General features: G+C 41.3%; 1 protein-coding gene and 1 long non-coding RNA gene across 2 annotated transcripts in view; both read left to right on the plus strand.

The window, feature by feature from the left end:
- LVRN (laeverin) overlaps positions 1-25,751 on the plus strand; it is a 933,533-nt gene that overhangs the window by 45,464 nt on the left and 862,318 nt on the right. The window lies entirely within an intron of this gene.
- On the plus strand, positions 21,645-22,613 carry LOC138510095 (uncharacterized). Its single transcript, XR_011280315.1, has 2 exons — positions 21,645-21,787; positions 22,167-22,613. It is a non-coding gene; the product is annotated as an uncharacterized lncRNA (long non-coding RNA).

The following is a 25,751-nucleotide window of genomic DNA, read 5'->3' on the forward strand; positions in this document are numbered from 1 at the left end:
ACAGTGGCCTCAGTACCCTTACATTACCAGGACTTTTCAGAGGTATTCATGGACATAATTCCTAGACAACTACCACCCCATAGAACAGAGGATTGCTGTATCGATCTAATACCGGAAGCAGTAGTACCGTTCGGAAGAATGTACCCTTTGTCACTACCGGAAAGGAAGGCGTTAAGAGAGTATCTAGATGCAAATTTGCAGAACGGACTCATTCAAGAATCCAAATCTTCATGTGGGGCCTCCCTTTTCTTCATTCCAAAAAAGGACTCGACAGAACTTCGTCCTTGTATAGACTACAGGGGTCTCAACAAGGTCACTGTCCGGGATAGATATCCCATGCCCTTGATTCGGGACGTCTTGGAGGCTGTACAAGGGGCTGAGTACTTCACGAAGCTTGACCTGAGAGGCGCCTATCACCTCTTGCGAATCAGACAAGGAGACGAGTGGAAGACGGCTTTTCGCACCCCATTCGGGCTCTATGAATATTGTGTGATGCCCTTTGGCCTAGTAAACGCACCAGCCGTCTTCCAAAGGTACATGGACAAGGTTTTCGCTGACATGCTGTTTGTGTCGGTAGTGGTGTACCTGGACGACATCCTGATCTACTCCAAGTCCTTGTCTGAGCACAGATCATTGGTCCGACTAGTTTTACAACGTTTGCAGTCTCACTATCTGCTAGTAAAACCAGAGAAGTGTTCATTTGAATCCAAGAGGGTGTCCTACTTGGGTTTCGTATTGTCCAAGGAAGGCGTTGAAATGGATGCTAATAAGGTAAAGGCCATAAGAAACTGGAAAGATCCTACCAACATCAAGGAACTGCAAGGGTTTCTAGGCTTGGCAAATTTTTATAGGAGGTTCATTCCCAATTATTCCAAAAAAGTACTCCCTCTGACCTCCTTGTTGAAGAAGGGTGTTAGATTTGCTTTTGACGGCGAACCTCGAAAAGCATTCGACTTTTTAAAGGATTGCTTTTCTACAGCACCCATCTTGGTTCAACCAGATCAGACTAAGCCCTTTATTCTGGAAACTGATGCTTCTACGGGGGCAGTAGGGGCAGTATTACTTCAAGAGGCAGAAGACAGCTATGAACATCCGATCGCATACTATTCCAAGACTTTAACTAGTAGTGAGCGAAACTACTCGGTTATCGAAAAGGAACTTTTGGCAATAAAGCTGGCCTGCCAAGAATGGAGACACCTCCTGCAAGGAGCCACACATCCTTTCACTATTCGAACTGACCACCGCAACCTACGGGTCTTACAACAATTGGAATGTTCCAACGCCAGACATGCCAGATGGGCGTATTTTTTCCTACAATACGACTTCATGATGACTTACATACCAGGCACAGAAAACAAGAAGGCAGACGCCTTATCTAGAAGCCTAGGAGATCCATCCGGATCCTATATAGGACATGAACTGGTTTTACCACATCTCACTGTGTTGGCTTCTACGGTTTCGTTTCTTCAAGATCTAATCCCTCATTATCAGACGTGTGCGGAATTTCCGCTATCTACTAAACAGGAAAAGGACGGGTTGTTTTATCATGAAGGAGCCCTCTATATCCCCACAAAGAAGCTGCAAGAACAGATACTTTCTTGGTGTCATGACACCCCCCTGACAGGGCATTCTGGTATTAGGAAGACTTTTGATTTGGTCCGGAGAGGATTCTGGTGGCCTACCCTACGAAGGGATGTAGGTCAGTATGTCTCTACCTGTTCAATATGTGCTTCCAACAAACATCAAACAGGAAAACCTCTGGGGTTATTACACCAACACTCCTTACCGGATCGCCCATGGGAACACTTATCCACTGACTTTATTGTGGATCTGCCTCCTTCATACGGAATGACCACGATCATGGTGACGGTTGATTCCTTTAGCAAGCTGGCACATTTCTCCGCCTTCAAGCAAGTGCCTTCGGCCTCAGAGATGGCTGCAACATTTCTCCAAGACATAGTCCGTCTACATGGTCTACCTAAGACCATAGTTTCGGACAGAGGACCACAATTTACCTCAAAATTTTGGTCTTCCCTCTGCCAGGTTCTCGGGATTCATAAGGCTCTTTCCTCAGGATACCATCCTCAAAGCAACGGCCAAACTGAGAGACTCAATGCCAATCTAGAGCAGTATCTCAGGTGTTTTTGTAGTCCCCAGCAGGAAGAATGGTATCGCTTTCTCCCGCAAGCGGAATTCGCCTACAACAACTCACTTCACACCTCGATCCAGATGAGTCCTTTCTATTGTACCTATGGCTACCATCCTCAACACCTGCCCGGGCTCAGTCCGCCTTCAACCAAGATTCCAACTCTGGATACGATTCTACAGGACTTGCAAGAAGCTCACAAACTCGCTAAGGAGGCACACCAAGCAAGTCAACTTTCACAAAAGAGATGGGCCGACAAAGGTCGGAGAGCCCATCCCAGCTGGAAGGTGGGACAATTAGTCTGGTTATCCACCAGATTCCTACCCAAGTGGGTTCATAGGGGGAAGTTCTCCTCTCGTTTCCTTGGGCCATTTTCCATCATACAACAAATCAATCCAGTTGCTTATAAACTCAGGATGCCAGAATACCTCAGAAGGATACATCCTGTCTTTCATGTCTCCCTTCTCAAAGAACATAAGGAGGATCCTTTCAAGAGACCTGTAATCCGTACACGAGCCCGAGTGAAACCAACACCTGAAGAATACGAGGTGTCTCATCTGGTGGATTCTAAGTACCGCAAAGGGCGGTTGTACTATCTGGTCCATTGGAAGAACTATCCAGTAGCAGAGAGGACGTGGGAACCTGTGGGTCATTTACACGCCCCGCGTCTGGTGCAGAAGTTCCATCAACTCCATCCGGGCAAACCCGGGGGCGCCCCGAGAAAGAGGGGGTATACTGTCAGGAATTGGAGGCTGTGGAAGCGCTGGAAGCTTTGATCACGCTCCAGTCCTCACCCAAGATGGCCGCCGATCGATCACTCTCCAGTCCTCACCCAAGATGGCCGCCGATCTCACCCAAGATGGCCGCCGACCCTTTATAGGCTGACTCCTCCCACAAACCGACGCGTTGTATCTGTTTACCAGCGCTCGGTTCGTGTGGAGATTCTCTCGTGAAATTCATCCGTTCCGGCTTCCTATTTTCGCCTTCTGTGTGATTCCCTTCTGTATTCCTCAGCCCAAATTCTACTGCACTATACGCGGTATCGGCTTGCTTTGGGCCGTGCCGTGCTTACTTACTCTTGCCTTTATTCTTTGAGCACTTTTGGTCTTTTCAATTCTTGTAGGTACCGGGGGTATATTGCTACCGGTGCCGTCACTCTGTTTTTGCGAGCTAGCCTTGCTCACTGGGACCTTAAGGAGCATTTCTAAACTGGTGAGTGGGTTTCTTTCTATACTTCTTCCTTCTTCCTAATGGTTCGTCTTCGCGGTCTGCTTTGTATGGGTTCTTTCATTCTTTACCTACTTATCCTTTCTAATACTTTTCTCTGTCATTCTGTTTAGTCTTAACCACTGGTTCTAGTAGCTTCTTATATCTCCTGTTCTATTATTCCACTTCTCCTGGATACACTGAGCATTCATCAGCGGAGGAGTTTGTTCTCAAGTCTATCGGACTTCCTTGCCTGCTGCAAATGGAACTTTCATAATTGGAAGAGAGGAGTTCTAATTGCCACCCAGCAGAACCCAATTGGGAACAGGGTTTTTTCTGCCTTAGTGCTTTTTCCCTGAATCTAGGACTGGCCCCCTGGGGATCCCCGCGGTCAGGGATTATCTCTGCCAAGGTGGCCTCCGGAGGGGACAGACCCTATCTGTACGATAAAAAGGCCCGAGCACCAAAGGACAAGACTCCCACAAGGAAGAGGGATCAGAAGAGATCAGAGGCTACTCTTACAGAACCCATTCCGGAAGAAACAGGTGAGGAGTTGGGGGAGGAAGCTTCGGTATCTGACATTTTACCTCAATCAATTCATCATGTAATGCTTTCTGTGTTCACTGTGGTATATATAGTGTGTGTGTTCCGTTCAGCACAACTCCTCTAGCATTCTTTCCTTTCTGTGGGAATTATGTTGATCATGTGCAATAGCCACGTTTGAAATGCATACTGTTCCTGTAGGAAAGTGCAAGTACTGTCCTATTAAATTACGCTACCCAGCCGAGAAAGGTGGCTACCGGCTCATTAAAGGTATGCTAGCCATGCTGTGAGGGTTCAGCTCTGCCCCACTGAAAGGGATGCAGTCCATATGAGCAGTGGAAGAAGTGAAAGCCTTTCTAGAGGAAAGGAAGAAGGTTAAAGCATGAGACATCACTAAGGGATGCTCTACCACCTGTGACGTGCTTGGCCCTTTCTGGCCTGTACTGTTTCTTGGACTGGAATGGGTTAACTTGTCATGGACAGATTCCATTTGAATTAGCCTCCCATGTGGGCTCAAGGATGGGAAGAGACTTCAGGAAAAAAGGGCCTTTCTAATAAAGTTATTGATTTTGCCATGACCTTGTTGGACGCCACAGCCAATCAGGTGACTCAGACTAGTGTATAGGATTGCATTCCGAGCAAGATGCCCGCGCTGTCCGCATGTCCCATCATCTTTTCCTCAGAATACTCTTTCCGGCTAACCTTTTCCGTGGAGCAGGCGCCACACCTTCCTCGCTGCTAGCACACCCCCTTCTGATCCTTCTTCACCATAGCCATGGAAGTGGATGAGATGCTCTGGCTGGAGTACTGCTGCATATTTCCATGGTGGCCATCTTAATTGTAGTTTTTTTGTGCAAAAAAGTGGGTCTCACGTTCATGGTGGTTCATTTTATTAAACAAAAATGCCCTTAAGACCCCAGATGTCAGCCCAGATTGCAACTAGAAGTAATGCCACTATTATAAGACTGTAACAATCTGCTACTCTTGTTAAAGGTGGCTGTGCTGCTCTCAGCCCTGTTAACTTGGACAGCGTGCCGTTACCACCCAGTACGTCCCACCAATCTCAGTATTGTTGCTTAATTTCATCTCCCTCCCCATGCCTGTTCCTCCCCTTCTTACGCTACACTATTTCCTCTTTCCCATTTGATTGGAGGAAAAGAAAGAGGCTTCAACAAGGGACTCACAATAGCAAGTTAAAGAATGAGATGTGTTGCAAGGGTGTATTGTCCGGGGTGGTGGGCTCTGGGATAGCTCTGCAACAGTTGCGCTTGTGGGGCTTTATGCCCACTCTTTTTATCTGTTCTCTTATATGTTCTGTTTTTCTTACACAAATAAAACAGATCTAAAAAAAGTAAATTAGATAAGAATTTTGGAACAGTCTGGAAGAGTCTCATTGCAACTGCTGGGAAGATCTGGTAGTCTCATTATAAGTATGCTGTTTCAGCAGGGGATTTATTAAGTTGATAATGTCGGATTGTCTCTGCGGAGTAAACTATACTGGACTTACTTATAGCAACGGTCTTGCATCAAATGATTATTCCTTTCTTTGCTTGTTTTAAAACTCAACAAAAAGATTTTTTTTAAAGTATGCAAAAGAGGTGGAAAGTGGGCACCACTGTAGTTTCACAATGAATGATACTTTGCAATTTATGTTAGATTTTTGGATGCCACCAGAACCCGCCTGTACTCGCAGAGTATTGTAAACGTACAACACTTTTCCTGGCAAAATCTTTTCAGAAACTGCGTGAACCCTTGCACAAAACCTGCTTCAGAATTGTTTCATTGCGATAATATGTACATAATATGTACATCAGTAGCTTTGTAGAGAAATAATACTCAGTATTTCGTATGTGAATGTAGTTTAATAGCAGACACAATCACAGTCATTCGTCCAATGTATTGCAGATAACGCTATTCATCCGCAGGGACATATCTGTAATTAATGACATATTAAAAAGCATCTAATTAATATGGTAGTCAATGAATCAATCAAATTCAGTTTATTTCGACATGTCTCATAAACCTTTCATATAAATCTTTCCATGAATACACTACAATTAGTAAAAATCTAATAATAAGACGGATAAAATCATAATTCCTCGACTTAAAATTGTTACCTTAAAATGGCGTTATCCAGTTCAGAGATTTCCAGGCTCAAGGTCGTAACTCGTTATTTCTCATCAGAGTGTTCCTTCTATGCCTGGTTATGAACATGTAATTTGAGACAGAATATATTACATCCAAGTTTCATGTGGATTTAAAAAACACCTCAGCCTCATGCAGAGTTCCCACCTGATGGTTATTTGAGTATTGCTTTAAATTTCGCTGTCTTCAATCTTTATTGGCTGGACACATGAACAAGAAATGCAATACCTTTTCAGGAGAGTCAATACTAGTTTGGCGTATGGCTGGATAGATAGGGTTCCATTGATTTTAGACCACAAGTACAGGAAGAATGGCCATCCTCAACTTAATAAATAGTGACCTGCCATAATACAGGTGTATTTCATCAAGATATCTCTCAAAGCTTTGCATATGCTTGTTCATAATGTATTCTCCATATCATTTCTGCACCATGCTTGTTCCTCTGACCGGTCCTCGTCTGCATGTTTTAGTTGATGCAGTGTTTTTTTTACAGATACATTGTGTATTTGTCCATACTCTGTCCTGTCCTATGTTAAGCAATGTTTATTTTACATGTTTAAAACCATGATAGCTGCTTGCCTGCTGGGTATTCCACGACCTCACAGATGGCATCTCTGTATCTTTTTAAGCTACGTTCAACCATAGTTTGATCCAGTAAAAAACGTATCTTCATTAAATCCTCAAATTCTTGTCCATCCTAATTTGGAATATACATTTCCTGTGGGAGTTGACCGAGGGAGGCCCAATATTTGTGTTAGGAATTTTTTGCATAACTGTTAGTCTCATGGTGTTACAGTGGCCCCACAGTTCAGCTCTATAGAAAGAGTTCTGCCATGCCTTCATGGCATATACCATACAGGCTGCGGTAATTGAGAGACTTCCTGAGCTGCAGGCAAACCATGCAACCAACACACTCTGATTGATCATAATTAGATTGCTTGTAATGATTTGCTCTCCCCAGGGACCTTTGTCACTAAATCGTATGGCTAAATAATCATAAGAATTGACATTCTCTAGGCAGCTTCAACAGGCATTGTTTTCTTCCGTCTACTGTTGCTATAGCATGTTACAATCCTTCACATAATTCAGGAAACCGAGTAATTTGTTTCCGTAGGCCAGTTTAAAACTTTGAAATTAATGTTGCTCGTAAATATAGTCAAATTACATAATATTAATAAAGATGTTACTTGCCTCAACCTTCTCCTCGTCTAAAAGAGAAATTCTGAGAGAGGTAAAGAATAATGGTCAAAATGAACTACAAATAGAAATGAATCTTTGTAGTCATTAAATTCTTTTTTGTAGCAGGTGATTACATGTGTATCTTTAAAAAATCCATAATTGCCATGTACAAATGCCCCAAATTTGAGTTGAATACCTGTGGAATAATATATGTGTGTCAATGTATATGTGAGTGATGACCCTTTTGCTATCAAAGGTAAATGAACCAACTAAGGATCTGTTAATCCATAAAGTATTGGTGGAAATAAGAGCTCACCAAGGTGGGTGTGCATAAGCAGTTTCATGCTTCACTCCAACCAGATCAGAGTCTGGTATTAGACGCCTGGTTGGCCATGGAGTCTATATAGAAAAACACTGTGTGGCAGTGTTCACACACCATGATGTCTTCATAATGGTGACATCATCACATTGTTATTGTTATTGTTATTTATACTTGTACCGCGCCAAAGCCCGTAGGCATCCAGGCGCCGAGGGACAGGTATAGTGACCGAGCTGCTATCGAGAAAACATACTAATTAAAGAGATATGTTTTCAGTTGTTTCCAGAATGCAAGGAGATCCTTAGTCTTACGCAAGGAAGCCGGTAACGCATTCCATGTCTTCGCTCCTTGAGTGGAAAAAGCCCTGCCGAGCCCACGCGATCGTTTCACTCGATGTTGTCCTAATAAGAAGTCTTCAGCTGGCCTAAGGTTTCTTTTGGGCTGGTAAATACTAACAACGTCTTTCAGATAAGTTGGAGCATTCCCAAAAATGCATTTATGGCAGATAGATAGGAGTTTAAACTGGATTCTGGTTTCCACAGGAAGCCAGTGTAGTTTTTTCCTATCTGCCGTAGTAGGTTCTTAACATTTCATCTGGAAGATGATGTGGATGGCTTTATTCTGGACTTTTTGTAATTCTTGGATATTAGCTTTGCTTGCCCCACCTAGGAACGCATTGCAGTAGTCTACACGTGGCAAAATAACAGCTCTTACACGTTTGGTGCGATTTTCAACTGAAATAAGAGGGGCGACCTGCCTGAGCACTTTAAGATGATAATTTGTGCTCTTGGTAATGGCTGTGACATGAGCTTCACAGTCTAGGCTATTTTCCATGAAGGTGCCCAGAGTTTTAACTTTCTGCACAACCTTAATAGAACTGCCATCTATCCTGAAACTTACATACTCTTGGTCCAACTGGGTTAGTGCCTGACGGGGGCCAAATAGCATCAGTTCTATCTTTAAGGCATTCAAGCAGAGCCAATTGGTGGACATCCACTGCTTCATCAGTAGGTAAACCATATTCACTGTTTGTTGGTCAGCATCGTAATGACCAGTGATATCGAGAACCAACTGAAAGTCATCAGCGTAGTTACAAAAGAAATCTGAAAAGACTCTAATTCACTACAGAGAGGGAGAATGTAAATATTAAACAATAATGGAGATAAACATGCTCCCTGGGGTACACCACAAGTTATAAGTTGTGATTTAGAAACATTATCCCCCCAGTACACCTGTGACCGTCGGCCCTCCAAGAATGATCTCAACCAAGCTTTGGCATTGACAGAGAGGCCCTAGACAGTCTTCATTCTGTCAAGTTGAATTTTATGATCAAGCAAGTCGATGGCTGCTGATAAATCCAACAGCATCAGCAGCCCCGACTTACTTTCCTCCAGTTTAGACAGCATGAGGGTCTGTAGATCCACGAGAGCACTCTCAGTGCTATGATGGCTTCTAAAACCCAATTGTTTGACGTGTAGTATACCAGCCATCTGTACATAAGCCTGTAGTTGGATGGTTGCTACCTTGTCTACAAGTTTAAGAAAGAATAAGGTATTGGTAATTGTTCTAAGATTAGCTGGGTCGATAGGATCTAGTCCTGCTGCTTTCTTTAATAGGGGGGAGACTGCAACATTCTTAATCGACTGGGGGATGACACCTAACCGAAACAAAGCATTAGCAAATCTACAAAGAAAGGGGGCAAAGATTTCCTTGTGTTCCAGAATGAGTTTAGAAGGAAGCAGCTCACCAGGGCAGTTTGTAGGATGCATCATTTTAAGAATATTTGTAATCACATTGTCACATTGGTGATGTCATCAGTGTGATGATGCGACAATTCTCAGGCACTGTTTTGGATGTATGTTACTGGAAGGTTTATGTTAAAATCAATACATTTAATAACACAAAGTAATCAAAAAAGTTTTAAAAAAATATGATACCAAAGTTCCTAAAGAATTATAAAAAGTGTGGAAAAAAAGTGAAGAAAATGTAAAAGATAAAAAAAATGTAAAAGATAAAAAAAAATCAAATAATCTTTATATTTGTCTGGTGATAATGTATTGGCTCGTATGGTTGTGAAAAATAATTCCATAATTTACACCATTGTAACAAAATAGCAAAACAGTTTCCTTGAATACATGATCAATAAATATAGCACTAATAAACCACACATGTTCTTAAAATAATTCAGTGACATTGCAAACATGTTATGGCCAGTGTTATCCCCCCAAAAACAGGGCTATCAATATGTCTGATGCAAGAAAATGACTATCTTTGACCTTTTGTAAGAATTGTATGTAATGGAAAGAATGAAGTGCATTCATAGTCAATTAATGCATGAGACATAAGCTTTCAATCTTCGTGCCACAATTTTCAAACAAAGTCCATAAAATAGTTTTCTTGCAAAATCCACACTAAAAAGGGGTAATCATAATCTGAGAAAATTCCAACTACTAAAGTTCTTGTCTAGTAGATAACATTCAACAATTCGAACAACGTTCGTAGCTAAATTCACATTAAAAGGGAGTAATGAAAGTTCCAACGTCTGAAGTTCTTGTCTCATAGAAAACTATTGAGATTACATTCCATGTTCATGCCACAAGGTATTAATGATTCCAATCCGTCCATCAAGACGACTTCTCTCTGGTCAAGACTTTGGGTAATGTTGGAATTCTCTGTTCCTGTTTGTACCACTTCCAAGGTTTCAAATTTCATCTGTGATATTTGTTGATTTTAATCAATGAAATGACGTGCCACGGATAACATAACATTCTTTGTTCTTGTTTTAGAATGCTGTTGATTCCAGGATATTTTAGCATTTATTTTGGAACTGTCACATGTAGCAAAACCTCTCATGACAATTTTTCCTCCAGTGCATGGGTGATATACAACATTTCCCTTTGTTCTGCTGTTAAAACTAATGCTTTACAGGCAAGGAAAAGTACAAGTACCAGTCCTGTGGGAAAATCTTTCTATATTTTATTTTGCAGTGCATAAGCATTCGGCTTTTAGTAAATGCGACTATAGGAAATTCTTTTAACATTGTCATTAATTTATCATGTGAAAATGTGGTCTTTCATTTGTGACTCTGTGTGGAATATTTAGGTAAATATAATAAGCCAGGTTGTTCTCTCTGTCTTGGCATGTGTAATAACACCTGTCTAGTTTTCTGATAAATCTTATTATGTGTCTGGGATAGTTCCTCTTCCTGATAACATTGTTCTAAAAAATGTTGTGACATGTTATCTAGCTGCCTTGAACACTCTACTTCACTTGTGACAATATGATTTTCCCTCAAGAATTGGCTATATGGTAGACTCCTCAATGTGCTGGATGGGTGAAGGTTCTGTCTATGAAGTAGATTGTTGCGACCCACAGGTTTACTGCACAAGTTGGTGCTTAATACATTGGTACTTATTTCAACTAGCACATCCAAATATTTCACAGTGGTGCCATCAATGTGAGCAGTAAACTGAATTTGATTGCCCGTTTTTTTTAATGTAATCCAGAAATTGAATAAAGTCATTGAAGCTACCTTGCCAAATTCCAAAAATATAATCTATGTACCTCCCCCAAAATTGGAGGTGTTTGTACTATATTGGATGTTGTAGGATGTGTTCTGTCTCATATTCATACCTAAACCAGTTTGCATATGGTTGTCCTATATGGCACGCATCGATGTTCATGAGACCTGCAGATAATATTGATTCTTCCATCTGAAATATGAATTCTGAGCTATCAGTTCCAATAGTTCCACCATGAACACCTTCAATCCCCTAGGTTATAATCTTGCAATAACAACCATTTAACTGCCTCTTGTCCTTGTCTTGTCCTTTGTCATGGGGAATTGATGTGTATAAACACTTAAGGTGTATAGTAAACAGAATATCATCAGATTGAACCCATATTTCATCCAAAACCTTAAAAAAATTAATTTGATGTATCCTTAATAAATGTGGTTGATTTTAGAATGTGGGGTTGGAGAAAATAGTCAAAGTAAGTGCCCAATGCTTGTAAAATGCTGTTAGTGGCTGATTCATGTTAGAACATTTTGAGTTCTTGTAGGAAATTTGCTTTAAATCAGCCAATACTGAGTTCTGAAAATACTCAGTTGAGATTCTGTAAAGGCGGATTAAAAGTACTTTTTGGTTTGCATTCAACATAGTCCTCTTCTGTCTGTATATTCTCTTCGTTGTTATAGTAGAGTTCTGAAACAAAATCTGTAATTTCAACTTCCTTACAAATTTATGTAAATCCACCATGTGCTAAAACATGGAAGAGCAAGAACAATGTTTAGTCCTATTTTGAGAGTGTTGATTTCATCCATAGTTAGAACTCAGTCTGATAAGTTAATGACTATGGGCCTCATCACGACTTCGGCGGTAACCCTTAAATCCGGTGGTAGCGCTATTACCGCCGGATTTAAGGGTCCGCCGAATCAGGGCTTCGGCGGATTTCGCCCCAGCTCTGAGCTGGGGGAAATCCACCGAAAATTCGCGCTATTTCCGCCGACGGGAAATCCGCCAGCGGTATTAGCGCGAAGATTCCCCATTGAGCCCAATGGGGAATGGGGCATTCCTGAATGGGCTCAGTGGGGAATGGGGACTTACATTACCGCCGAACTCGTGATCCGGCGCTACTAGCGCCGGGGAGTTCGGCGGTAGGGCTAATACCGCCCGCGCTAATAGCGTTACCGTTACCGCCCAAGTCGTGATGAGGCCCTATGTCTCCTTGTGATATGGCCTTGGTTGTGGACGTGACAAAATTACTTCTTCCATGGCCCCTACAAGACCTCTTGGTTTTGCTCCTTGTCCTAAAAAAGGCATTGCCCCATTGTGCTTGCTGATGAGTGCCAAAGCGGCCCAGTAAATAGTATGCCCAATTTCACTAAAATGCTTGCACTGTGCCGTTAAAAGTATGAGAGATGTGATAGAAAGTGCACTACTGTAAACAGTACAGAACCTTTGCCAGCATGTGATATCACAGTTCCATTAAACTATTGGATGCTTGATGAGAAAGTCTGGTACGAGTCTGTTAAACGGTTCATAATCCTGACAGGTAGTGCTGGTAATGACCCATAAAAAGGATAGTTGCTCTGATAGGAAGTGTCAGCTTCATCGCATTACAAGAATAGCAGCTCTCAACAGAAGCTCTGTCACAGCATAAAAGTCATGCTAAAGACATGCTACAATTTACTTGTTTGGTGCAATTAAGCTTAATGATCCCTTCTGAGAAATACTGGTACTGTACTGTTCCATCAGAAATATAGCAGTCCTGCTGAGAAGTGTAGAAATGTCCTGTTAAAATATTGAAGTCATGCAAAGAAGTGCTGGTACTGTTCCATTGAAAGTAAATCATAACTGCAGATAAAGTGTTTGTACTCTCCTGTTAACGATACAAAACAAGGAAATAAATAAAAGTGATATAATACTGAAATACATGGTGATTTATTAGAGAAAATGTAAACAGCAATATCATTCCACTCGGATTACAGGTTAAAATTGAGCCCTGTTTGGCTTGCATAAGACCACCTGTAGCCAGATTGCAACTAAATCTAGCAGCAATCCAATGACTCTAGCACAAACAGTGACTAGAGTACAGAGACTTAGCAATACGTTGCAAAAATAACTAGAACAATAGAAACATATTTTTTTAGAGACTGCATCAATATCTGATACTAAAGCCAAATTAGAAAAAATCAATAAAGATATAAATGAATCTAAGAACTACAACTTGAATACACAGAAATATAGTATAGGATATTGCTGAATTCACTAAAAAGGAATTTATCCATACCTGGCAGCTGGTTACACCACAACTCCATGATTTGGAGACACAATTATAATACAGGAGTAGGACACATTTTAAAACCAAAATATGGGTTAACACCTTTGAATCCTCAGGTAGTGAACCGAAGCAATCAGAGTCATAGGGCCTCATTACAACTCAGGCGTTAAGGGTTAACGCCACCGTTAACCCTTAACGCCTGATTCCGATTTTAACGCCTACTTTTAGCAGGCGTTAAAATCCATGGCGCTAACCCGCCATGGTGCTAATTACGCCTCCGTAATTTACGGCGGCGTAATTAGCGCCTTCCCCTCTCCCATTATGCCCTATGGGGCAAGAATGGGAAAGGGAAAATGGGAAATGGGGATTTACCGCCCCACTCACCTTGGAATGAGGCGGTAAATCCGCCATCCACCATGGTGTAAACGTAGTTTACACCATGGTGGTAAAGTTGGTGCAACTAGCACCAAGGTTGTAATGACCTCCATAGTAGAAGTAACCAAAAACATGGCCCTCCTTTTTTAAGAAGAGGCTATTTTGGTTGTCATCAAAATCAAGGCTACCCCAATCGGGACACTAGGAGTCTCTCGCACTTGCAGAAGAATGTATCAGAGAAAGAAGTACCTATTGTGAATCTTTCGGGGAAAGTTTTGACATCAGAACGGATGACACTGCTAGGGCATGGTTTCTCATTTGCTCTAGCACAAATCATAACTATAGTGGAAGCAAAACTAGAGTTATCATGAGTCTATTGAGCCATTTGGCTTGCAAATATGTTTCTCAAATGTGGCTGGCTTTGTTAATGAAAGCATATCTGGCTTATGGCTTACTTCGATAATTGTCCTAGCAGATCCAAATATGCCACCATGGATATTAGTATTTGTAAAACGGTAATTAAAGGATTAAGAGATATTTATTCCATAGCAGATTAAAGGAATGGTTCGGTCAACATGTTTTATTGTCCCTACGGGTCGGCCATGTGTTTTTAAGCCTAAGTCGCTCAATTTTAGAAAAATTTCCTATGGACCTTACCCAAGTTTTCATCCATTAAACGCACACGAAAACAGGCATCAGGGCGCTGCCATTTTGTGATAATCCTATCACTTGCCGCATCGCCCTGGCTGACCTGCTTTTGCGGCACTAAATCATATCCCCCGCCCCTGAGCCTGACATTATCAAAACATTCATATTCCCCGCCTCTCTCCGTGACGTTACTGTGCTGCGTAGGCAAACGCGCCCAGTCGTCTTCTACGCGACTTCACACAGAACCCGGAAACCAACACAGATCAACTCACAACACAGCGCGCCACAATTCAGAATATGAAACTGTACTTTCAAATCAAACAGCAACACGGTACATTTGGTAAAGTACATTTATTTAACATTAAATGTTTATAGAATATTCAGCAATTGGCATATTAAATCGGAATGTCATTTTTTTTTCCTTTTCTCTCTATCCGCAAATCCTGTTCCGTTTTATCGTGAGTCACGCGCTGTTACTTTATGGTACACAGGGTGTTGGTTTTCGTTAAAAGAAGCACTTTGGTCACACGGTGAACCGAAAGGCTGTTCCATCAACTAGGCACTAGGCCAGCGTAAAGATATGTTGCTTCTAGCAGCTAGTACCTCGTAAGGGCATATGGGCCCTTGGAGATCCTCCCATAAGATCGTCAAAGTGGTGCAGTTGTTTACGATAAACTGCAGCTGGCGGTTGAAGAAACCATCTGCCGGGGTCTGAAACTGGTGGCAGTAGCAGAAGGGTAGGATATACCTGTTTTGAAAACATAAAAATTATAATTAGTCTCGCCAGCCGATCTTTATTAATATTATTCATTTTATTTATTACGGCCGATCTGAAACTATTTGCTTTCAAGAATAGTGCAATGGAGTATGTTCGGCTCTAAAATCAATGCGAAAACTAACGAAATAAAGCGAGGTTAACACACAATGAGAAACGACTGTTTGTCTACATACGTGTGGAATGTGGACCTGCATGCCAATGTGCCTGGTACAAAGACGATCCCACAAACGTTTTACTTGCTCTTCATTCATTAATTCATTCATCCATTCATTAATTCTTAATTCCGGTATAGAAGCGTCTAAAGAGTTACTTACATTATATGTGCAATTTCCATTGCAGTCCGTAAATCCCGCTGTGCTCTTGACAACGATTTTTCGTATACTGAACTAACATGAAACTCGGTCTAGTTTCAGAATTTTCTGCCTTATCGTCTTTTACGTTATTGCACCCCTCCTTCAAATGAAGTCCTTTCGGCATGGTCCCTGTCTCTCAAGGTCAAAAAACAATAGAACCTTATACTCCCATTGTGAGTTGTGGGCCTCTTCAGGCCGCCAGCTGAAAATCAAAGCCGCTGACCTTCACTCTAAACGAGCATACATCCTTACTTTGCAACATCCCGTAGTAAAGCCATCTGTGAGAACTTGAATTTTCGAATCCATCTATGTACTAGCCCTCAATGTGCAAATGTGAACTGGCTTCTCTCCCATCTGCAACGGCTCGCTTGGCGCGTTCTGAGGCCCCCAATTTTGTCCTTGTTGTCCGCGAGCTTTGCAGCCCTAGAGAACCATAACTATGGAGACATTTACTTTTTGGGGGAAGGTCAGGGAAAGTATAACGTACCCGTTGAGTTGAGTTGAAAGTGAGATTTATTGTTTGTTTTATTATTTGCAATACGCAAGCCTTGCGAAACTTAGTTACAGCAACAAAAATATATACATACACATATTGACAAGGTCAGCGATATCAGGTGAATAGAGAGAGAAGTCAAACATGACACCCAGGTTGTTCGCCACCCCGGATGGTGAAGGGAGGGGTTACGGTTAGCATACTTTGTATGTACACTGTACAATAACATTTATTTACAAAAAGACAATCATATTACAATTATTTAAACCAGGATTTGTACTTCACAACCAGCTCTGCTTTGGGTGGACATGACATAGTGGCAATGTTTGGTGGCAATGCATCAGTGCTCTGCACAGAAACGTTCAATATTCCATATCTGTGCCTCTCGAGTACAGCAACAATAAGGCTTTTTACAAAGTCGAACTCCATTTCCTCATAGACTGGTTTGATGACCCATTGCTTACTTCTTTTAGAAAACACCTTAGTGTAGCGAGGCATCCTTACACTACCCGTAGTCCTAGATTGTTCACGGCAGAGATTCTCGTTATGGGCCAAGACCGCAAGTAGAGTCCTATGTTTCATGCCCTGTATGCTGAAATGCAAGCGCTTTGGCCTGTACTTTAGGCACATATTGTGGAACACCTGCAAACCTCCTGTGTGACAGAATTCTTTCAGTCCCCTCTAATCTCTTGATAGAGTTTTATTGAAAACAATCTTCTCGATGGCTTTGTGTGTCGGTGAAAATGGAATCAACCACTTCCTCTTCCTTGCCTCCTCTGGGGACAAAGGGCCATGTTCACATTGGTGGAAATGTAGATTTTCTTATTGATTGATTTAGCAAGATGCCATGCATCAAATTGATGTTTAATATGTGGGAACTGCTCTCTCCATCGCCAGCTAGCCTGAATCGTTTCCCTTCGAATGTACTTGCTAGAGGCAATTGTTCAATTTTCCAAGCATCACTAATGGCCGGAAACAGATAATCATAATCACTAAAAAGTGAAGCAGCTGCACACAGTGGATTGCCTGCTGGCAGCTTCCTCAGCATCGGTGGTGCAGACCATGAGAACGCATGATTTAATCAACAGGCGGTATGTATTTTGACGTTACTGCCTTGTTTTTGACGAGTCACATGAATCAATGGCCTCCGACATACTTTCCCTCTGACGGAATGCCCACATTTCAGCATACTTATAATATCCATCAAACAACTGTCGAATACTATGGATTTGCCCTCTTTAGACTGTCATCCGGTGTCACACTTGTTTCGGACTGCATTGTTGAGGACATTTCACCACAACTGAAAGAAATATCGGCAATATCAGGTTCTGATGCGTCGGTGAATGCTGCTGCTGGTTCATTCTCTGTCATTTCAACATCTGGTACTTCAACATTGATGGGAGAACACAACATTGTCGACAGCTTTTTTGGTGGCAATTTTTTGGCAGGTGTAGATTGTGTGAATTGATCTGCGACTACTTCCGAGCTATCCTCAATACATTCAGAATCATCTTCTTGTGGTGGTGCAGTCGCACTGTAGCAATGGTCCATTACAACTTTACTGGATTCTCCGGACACATTCATTTCATGTTCTGGCCATTGGATTTGAGCATCTCTAGTCTCAAAACGCGGCGTCTGAATTAATAGTTCCTCCATAGTGTAAATGGTCTAGCAAGCAACATCTCTCATTCGCTTCACTGTCTGTGTATGTATAGTTTGTAGACCCACGGGTAACTACAGGACAGATTGGAAAAGGGATGTTCAGTTTAAACACAAGATAAAGTATAGTACAATTGACTGGAAACAACATAAAATAGTCCCCAGCATAAAGAAATTCTAAAGTTATGAACTGTTTGTAACTAACCTTATTTTTGTTTCTTTTCTTTGCAACTTTCTTGACTCGACCTTCAACATCTGCACGCTGTAGCTCCGATTCGTTTCCGCATCTCTTCCCTTCCTCTTGCGCTGCAACGACTATATTTTCTGTATCCGCATAGACAGCACGGAATGAGGCTCCATCGACTCCCTGAAACATAGTACTTTCATTACTATGTATCACAATATTGATAACATAAAACACACGTGAGAACGAACACACAGGTACATCTCAATGGCTCAACAAGAATTAAACATTGTGTAGAACAATCAAACTGCAAGTATTCGAGCTCTGATGACCTAGTTCCATGGAACTGTCAGTATCCATACCTCTGTCTCTTCATGGACTGCCATGAATGATTGTATTGGAGAGGAGGCATCAGCAACTGCCTGAAACACAGTACTTGCGTTAGTATGGTTTTCAATATTGTAAACATAACACACACTTGGGGTCGACGGCCCAGGTACATATAAAGAGATAACCACAAATGATGCATTGTCTAAAACAATCAAGGAATATTTAAATATGATCAGATTTAATTGACTTATTTCTCCGATTTCTTTACATCTGCATCATCTAAATGGGATCTTGTGATTGCAGTGGAAGCTCCATCGTCTCCCTGAAACACAGTACTTGCGTTAATAGGGAAGAAAGTATAGCAAATGGAATCACGTTATATGATCACGCTCGATGGAGCTGTCAGTATCCATACCTCGTGCTGCTGAAGAATATCTATGGATGTTGTAAATGTGGTGCGCACTTCCGAAAGCTGTTGCGCCAATTCGTATCCGCATGGTCCTGCTTCCACTTCCCCTGGAATTACTTGAATGTCAGGCTCCGCATCAAGTGCGTGGGTTGACGCTTCAACAACTGCCTGAAACATAGTATTTGCATTAGTAAGGATTACCATATTGAAAACACAACACACACTTGGGGTCGACCGCACAGGTACATATCAATGGCTAACCACGAATGAAACATGGTGCAGAACAATCAAACAACAAGTGTTCCAGTCCTGATGATCACGGTTGATGGAGCTGTCAGTATCCATACCTCGTGCTGCTGAAGAACATCTAGGGCTGTTGTCAATGTGGTGGACGCTTCAGCATCTCCCTGAAAGACAGTACTTGCTTAGTATGGATAACACTAATTATAACTGAAAACAAACACCAAGGGATGACAACTAAGGTGTATATCAATTGGAAAGCACTAACCAAACAATTGGTAAAAACTATTACTTGACATGCATAAAACAAGTCTGTAGCGGAATAGCCAAGTATGATTACCTGATACACGCTAGAAGTGGTTGATAACTGCGGGCACGTCACAGATGTAGAATGTTCTTGCTTCAGATTCAGTGGATAGTCAAGCAGTTGTAAAGGTAAATTATTTTCTGATAATGAAATGCAAACATTAAAAAATTGCCATGTAAACCGACAGAATACTTGAGAATAATGCTATTGAAAATGCGCAATATAGCACAGTTCCCTGTGCCCATAAATAGATTTCCTTTGGGGGTTATAAAATTGAAAAATAATGTATTGATAAGTGTCATTATTCACAAAGGTATACACTCATATCAATATCCAAAGTATTTCAAGGGACACAACACCTAAAATATTAATTAATCCGTTCATCTACCTACACACTACCGCAAGGCCTAACGCTAAACCGGACACTTGACTCACCAGTGGAGGAATGTGGACGAATAGAGTTGGAATAGCGTTTGCGAGCAATTTTCGTGTCGTTAGCCGTTTATTCTTCTTTGTTACCCAAGATGTGGCGTACATGTTCGAGGAAAAGTGCCGGCTGCAGATGCGGTATCGATCACCCCTCTTGTCCTCAAAGACTTGCTGGACTCTACTTTCAAGCTCTTCCGGTGGATATCCGCAATGTCTGACCCAATTCTCTTATTCGATCAACAGTTTTAGGGAATACATGCATTGTAGTGCCTTCAGATTTAGCATGGGTATTCGAAGGGAAACCGCTAATCGAACAGGCAGGCATTGTTGAAAATTCTGAAAAGTAAATATCAAGATTATTATAAAACCTTGATGAATAAAAATGTCATAAAAAAGTAAATGAACCATACCATGTTCAATGCAAGGTTTGTTTTGGTCGCCGGAACTATACCAGTTCATCATGTGCGGCTTAGTATTTGCATAAGTTACAGACATTTTTTAAATGATGTGACTAAACTCTGAACATGTGACCCGTCCCTTGGATGTTCTGTCTTGCACGAGAAGGAAACATGCTTACATTATAGACTGGACCCCCGAAGGATGCAATTCGATGACAATTGACACAGATGAAAATAAATAGATCTATTGATAGCATAACAATTGAAACTCAAGTCAATAGCAATGAGACCAATGACCATAGCACTATTGGGTACTGTTATCGCAAATAGATAGAAATGTAAAAATGACCGAAATATGACTAGGATACATGGCCTTACCTTGACCAACAAACAGTTGGATTCAGCAGGCCGAGCAGTATGTTGCAGGAGAACAGGTAGATGGCCACAGGTAGCACACTGACGAGTTTGCTCGAAGCAGTCACAGATAGCACGACGACGAGCAGATTAGCATAGATCTCAGTGCTTCTCAGGTAGAAGGTTCAGGAGTTGACTTGCAAAGCACAAAGATGTTCTCATGAGACTTATCAAGTGGTTTATAAAGTATTAGAAACAGGGATGTGTTTGTAAATGAATGACGTGTGTATGTCGTGGTATTATGTGGTTTGCAGGGGGCGGCCTGCCTCAGGGGAGGCCTGCCTGGAGACACGGGGTCTGAGGAGGCCATGTGAGCGATGGCCCCTGGACGTGGGATACCTTTTGAAGTGTACATGCTGTTTGGCACCTTGGCCGTTTGCGCCCGTGACAGCCCCCCATGCCAGCACTCATCCCTGGGTGCGAACCGCCTTTGATAGAGGGTACCTTTACCACTTGTAAAAGTAAGAATGTCATTTATGCCATTCGTTGCCCATGCCAGTTGTTTTATGTAGGCAAAACAACCAGAGAAGTGAGTACCCGTATTAACGAACATCGTTCAAAGATCAGAACTCGAAACCTCAATGCCCCAATGGTAATCCATTTTGTCGAGATGGGCCATACGGCTGATCAGATGGAATGGTTTTGCATAGAAAAAGTATATGCACAAAACCAACCCCAACTATTAAAAAATTTAGATTACAAGGAACAAATGTGGATATTTAATCTAAAAACATTAACATTGGGCCTTAATACCATGGAACCATGGAATTCGAGTAACTAAATACTACCTGTCATAACATTTTATATATGTCGGGTAGTACACTGGTATACTGCCTAATCACGTGCGTCTTTCATCTGAGAGGGTACGGCCATTTAGAACGTAGGCCAGTTCAGTTTGTGGTCACGTGGTTAATTACGTGATCACATGATGTTTTTCACGCATATATCAATACCCTTGAAACGGTGATACTGTGTTGCACGCCACTTTCAATCGGACCCAGCTGGGATACGGGTGACTAGCTACTGTGAGAACTGGCGAGTTCTTTCGCTTAAGGTAAACATTCTGTCGTGTGGGGGCCTTTCGAATCACGGCGGTTTTCCAAATCGCTTCTTGCCTTTATTGTTTAGAGAAGGGAGCCCTACATCCTTGGCTTTCCGTTAAACCCCATCCGAGTCAAGTAATCTGGAGTCGGAAATATTGAGCAATTTTCAAATGCAACCCCTCTCCCCCTACCTTTTTGAAATTCTCTAAATAGTAAGCTTTTCAGCAAGCCGTATTTGTTTAGTCACAATTACGAACGAGCGTTTGGACATTCTCGAGAAGAACGTTGGCGTCCATACACTTCGCTATCTGCAGGAACTTCTACGGAGAAGCTATTGTTTAATATAAGTGAACACAGCGTACAATTTAAGGAAGAGACGCACAGCCTTCCATTGCATGAATGAAGGTTAGTTAATATTCTTTAGGTTTATCTTAAGTATGTGACTCTCGTGTCCTGTCCGTGGGCCGCTGTAGTGGAGGATCGACATATTGACCTTGTGATATTTATGTGTACATTTGTATATCTGTAGCATTGATTCTGTCTATGGCCTGGCTCTTATCTGCCTCTCGGAGACACCAATACAAGAGGGTAGCACTACTTTCTGCCAGACACCTCAGGTCCATCCTGGAACTTTTCCCGGGTTGGTAGCAGGCTCTTGTATATTATTACCTATTGTTCCACTATAGATATTTTTATTATGGATGTTATATGTTTTTTGTCCAAGTACAAGGGCTTCACACATTGATATGTATTATCTTTGATTTTCTTTCTTTCTTGATGTTAGAATATACTTTTGTTACTCCTGATGAAGACGTCACTACACTAAAGTATATACGTCGAAACCGGTCGAGTTTGGACTAAGATGAGGTCGTGGTTAGAAAACTCTGGGACCCATCTTAATTGCCTAGGCCACTGATGTCATCTGCTGTGGCCCGTCAAATTGATTTCATGTTCTTTCTATAAATCTTTCAGATGAATTAATTATGATGAATTTTCTTATAGATTTTATGTCGTACATTGATTGGTGTTTAGTATGAATGGTTTGTCTAAATGGATGGATGAGGTTGTATGCTTGGATGATTGAATAAGATGATTTTTATTATATAGATGTGTCTTTTTTAATAAAAATTGTTTCCTGCTATGTAAATTGTTATTACAAGTGCAGATTTAATCATGATTTGTTTGATATATTAAATTAGTATCAGGTTTAATAAAATCCTTGATACCGTTATTTTTGAATTGTTTCCTTTGGATGTCTTTCCGCTATCTAAATCTTAATTAATACTCCAATCCAAAGCGTGGGGTTTCCTGTGTCTTTCAGAGAATACATATTTCCAGCCCTTGGCTGTACAGGTTATATATATACTTTTTAACACTGTAATGTTTTTTCCTATTTAGGATAATTTAACTTTTTTCACATTTATTGCACTGGGTGTGTCAATTTGGTGTACTCCGGACTGGTGGTATTTTCCAGGCCATGGCAGAAACAGATACCATCTCCTTCACGGAGGCACAAATAACAGAACTTATTCAAGGTCCATCATTTTTTGAAAATTTACAATTACCAACATCAAATCAAGGCGCCACGGGAGATGCTCTTCTGAATTTAAAGAAGAAGCAATTCCGCACAGAAATGCACGGTCATATACTTAAGGAATATTTGAGATCTAGTATTATTCCACAAGGCCTGCAGGTTAAAATTATCCCATGTCTTTTCCTGGATGACAACGATTATAAAGTGGCTTTTAGTCAAGTTGCTACCAAATGTAGCCGTGATTTGTTAGTATTAACCATAACCACGGCCCAAAGAGTCAGTGGGAAGATACAAGAAACGCTGTCGGAACAAGAAAAATCTTTTTTGACCAACACTTTGATTGTGGAATCTAAACAAAAGCTTGAACAGATAGAAAAATCTTTTCAGGAATTTAAGAAGCTTACTATTGAAAAAAAGACCAATAAACTTAAAAAGGACATTTCATTATTTAAGAAAGAATTGGTGTATCCCTATCTAGCGGAAGATTTTAACCCTCAGACGGTTTGGAAAACTAACACTAATTGGAATATGGGACCCAATAATACAAATAAAAAAAGATGGGTGACATTTTCAGACACTTCCTCTAGTAATTCAGGTAATGAGGAATTGAACAATCATGCCTCGGGCAATCACCCTTTTCGAGCAAGGGGCGGCCGAAGAGGCCGCAGAAACATCCCCCAAGGTCAAATGACACACAATATGCCGATGCAGAACGCCCCGGGACAAGGGATGATGCACCGGGACTTTCAGACCCGGAATCGAGCATACAGGTGGTAAATGAAACAATGCCAATTTTTAATTTATCCTCCCGTATATTAACACCTGCGGAAACATCAATTCTTAAATGTGGTCTATCTTTTGTTCCGACTCAAAATCCAAGTGCAATGTCTATCATGAGTGAAGTAAAAGGTTTTTTGCGTAAATTAAGGCTAAAGCTTTTCTTTTCGAATAATGTGACCTCTAGGGAATCCAACATCTCAGGCTTCTCTAAACCTTCCACCTTTACCCCCAACTCTAATGATTTGCCTCCAGAGGTCTTGATCTTTGAAAAATTAGTTCTCAAAGAAATAGAGAAAGTTATTGGCCATCCAAGAAATCGACAAGGACCCAATCTGACGCTTTCTGAGTTCGAGGCTATCGAGAGATTAGCCTCGGACCAATCAATAGTTATTAAGGCTGCAGATAAGGGTGGTGGGATAGTTGTTTGGGATGCTGATCGTTATGATCAAGAAGCTCTGAGACTTCTACACATTCCTGGGCACTATTCCAAATTGGTGAAAGATCCATCAGAAATGATTAAGCTAAAGGTACTCAAACTCACTGAAGAAGGAAACCAATCGGGTTTCCTTTCCACTAAAGAGGCTGAATTTATCAACCTGTCGGAAGATCGCATACCTTTATTTTACATTATGCCTAAAATACATAAAGATACTGAGAACCCCCCAGGACGACCTATAGTCTCGGGTTGTGGTTCACTACTGGAACCCCTTTCGAAATACATTGATTTCTTTATTAAACCACTGGCGATGGCCACGCCCACATTTCTTCTTGACTCGAGAGACGTCATCAACCTCGTTGAAACAAAAGCATTTGATCCCAGTACTCAAATTCTAGTAACGCTTGATATTGAAGCGCTTTATACAAATATCCCTCAGGATAGAGCGGTGGAGAGCCTGCGCATAATGCTAGATCGGCGCATACAACCACATTTGGTTCCCACAGAATTCCTATGTAAAGCAGCAGAGCTAGTCCTTAAGAACAGTTTTTTTAAATTCAAGGAGGAATTCTTTTTGCAATGTAAAGGGACAGCGATGGGGTGCACTTTTGCACCAAATCTTGCCATTATTTTCATGGCACTCTTGGAGGAAGAAAAAATCCTGTCAGCATTTAACCCATTTAGGGGCCAAATCAAGGTGTACCGTCGATACATCGACGATATACTTATGATTTGGGAAGGCTCATCAACATCATTGACTTTATTTGTTCAATGGCTTAATGCGGTAGACTTAGATATTCATTTCACTTTTGAATATTCAGTATCTAGAATTCCTTTCTTGGATTTGTCTATTTTTTTCAAAGAAGGGTATCTCTGCACAGAATTACATAGAAAACCCACAGAGAGAAATACCACGTTGAAATATGAGAGCCAACATCCAGCCAGTTTACTTTGTAACTTACCATATGGGATGTTCTTACGGCTACGCCGTAACTGCACAGATATCGCAGATTTTGTCAAACATGCAGCAATTTTGGAAAAAAGACTATTGGAACGGGGATATCCAAAGAAACTTATAAAAAAATCCAAAAAGAGAGCTCGATATATCAACAGAGACCTCTTATTGACACCCAAGCGAGACATTGAAAAGAAAGATGAATTAGTATGTGTCTCAACTTTTTGTCAACACAGTAATGCTATTAGAGGGATCATCTTAAAAAACTGGCGAATTCTTAATACATCAGGAACATCTATACCCAGACCTCTATTTGCTTTCAAAAAAAGTAAAAATTTGAAGCAAAAGATTACTCGTGCCAGTAGAACTTTTCCTAAAGTGCATACAATCCGCGATACCAATTCTAACCCAGTGGTGGGACACTATCCCTGCACTTCATGTGTTGCTTGTAAGTTTTCCAAAAAAACTACGTCATTTGATTCACAGACCAGAAAGTGGACCCTTCGTACCTTTACCACTTGTAAAAGTAAGAATGTCATTTATGCCATTCGTTGCCCATGCCAGTTGTTTTATGTAGGCAAAACAACCAGAGAAGTGAGTACCCGTATTAACGAACATCGTTCAAAGATCAGAACTCGAAACCTCAATGCCCCAATGGTAATCC

This window comes from Ambystoma mexicanum, chromosome 6p (assembly GCF_040938575.1).
Source record: "Ambystoma mexicanum isolate Mex_15411 chromosome 6p, UKY_AmexF1_1, whole genome shotgun sequence".
Lineage (NCBI taxonomy): Eukaryota > Metazoa > Chordata > Amphibia > Caudata > Ambystomatidae > Ambystoma > Ambystoma mexicanum.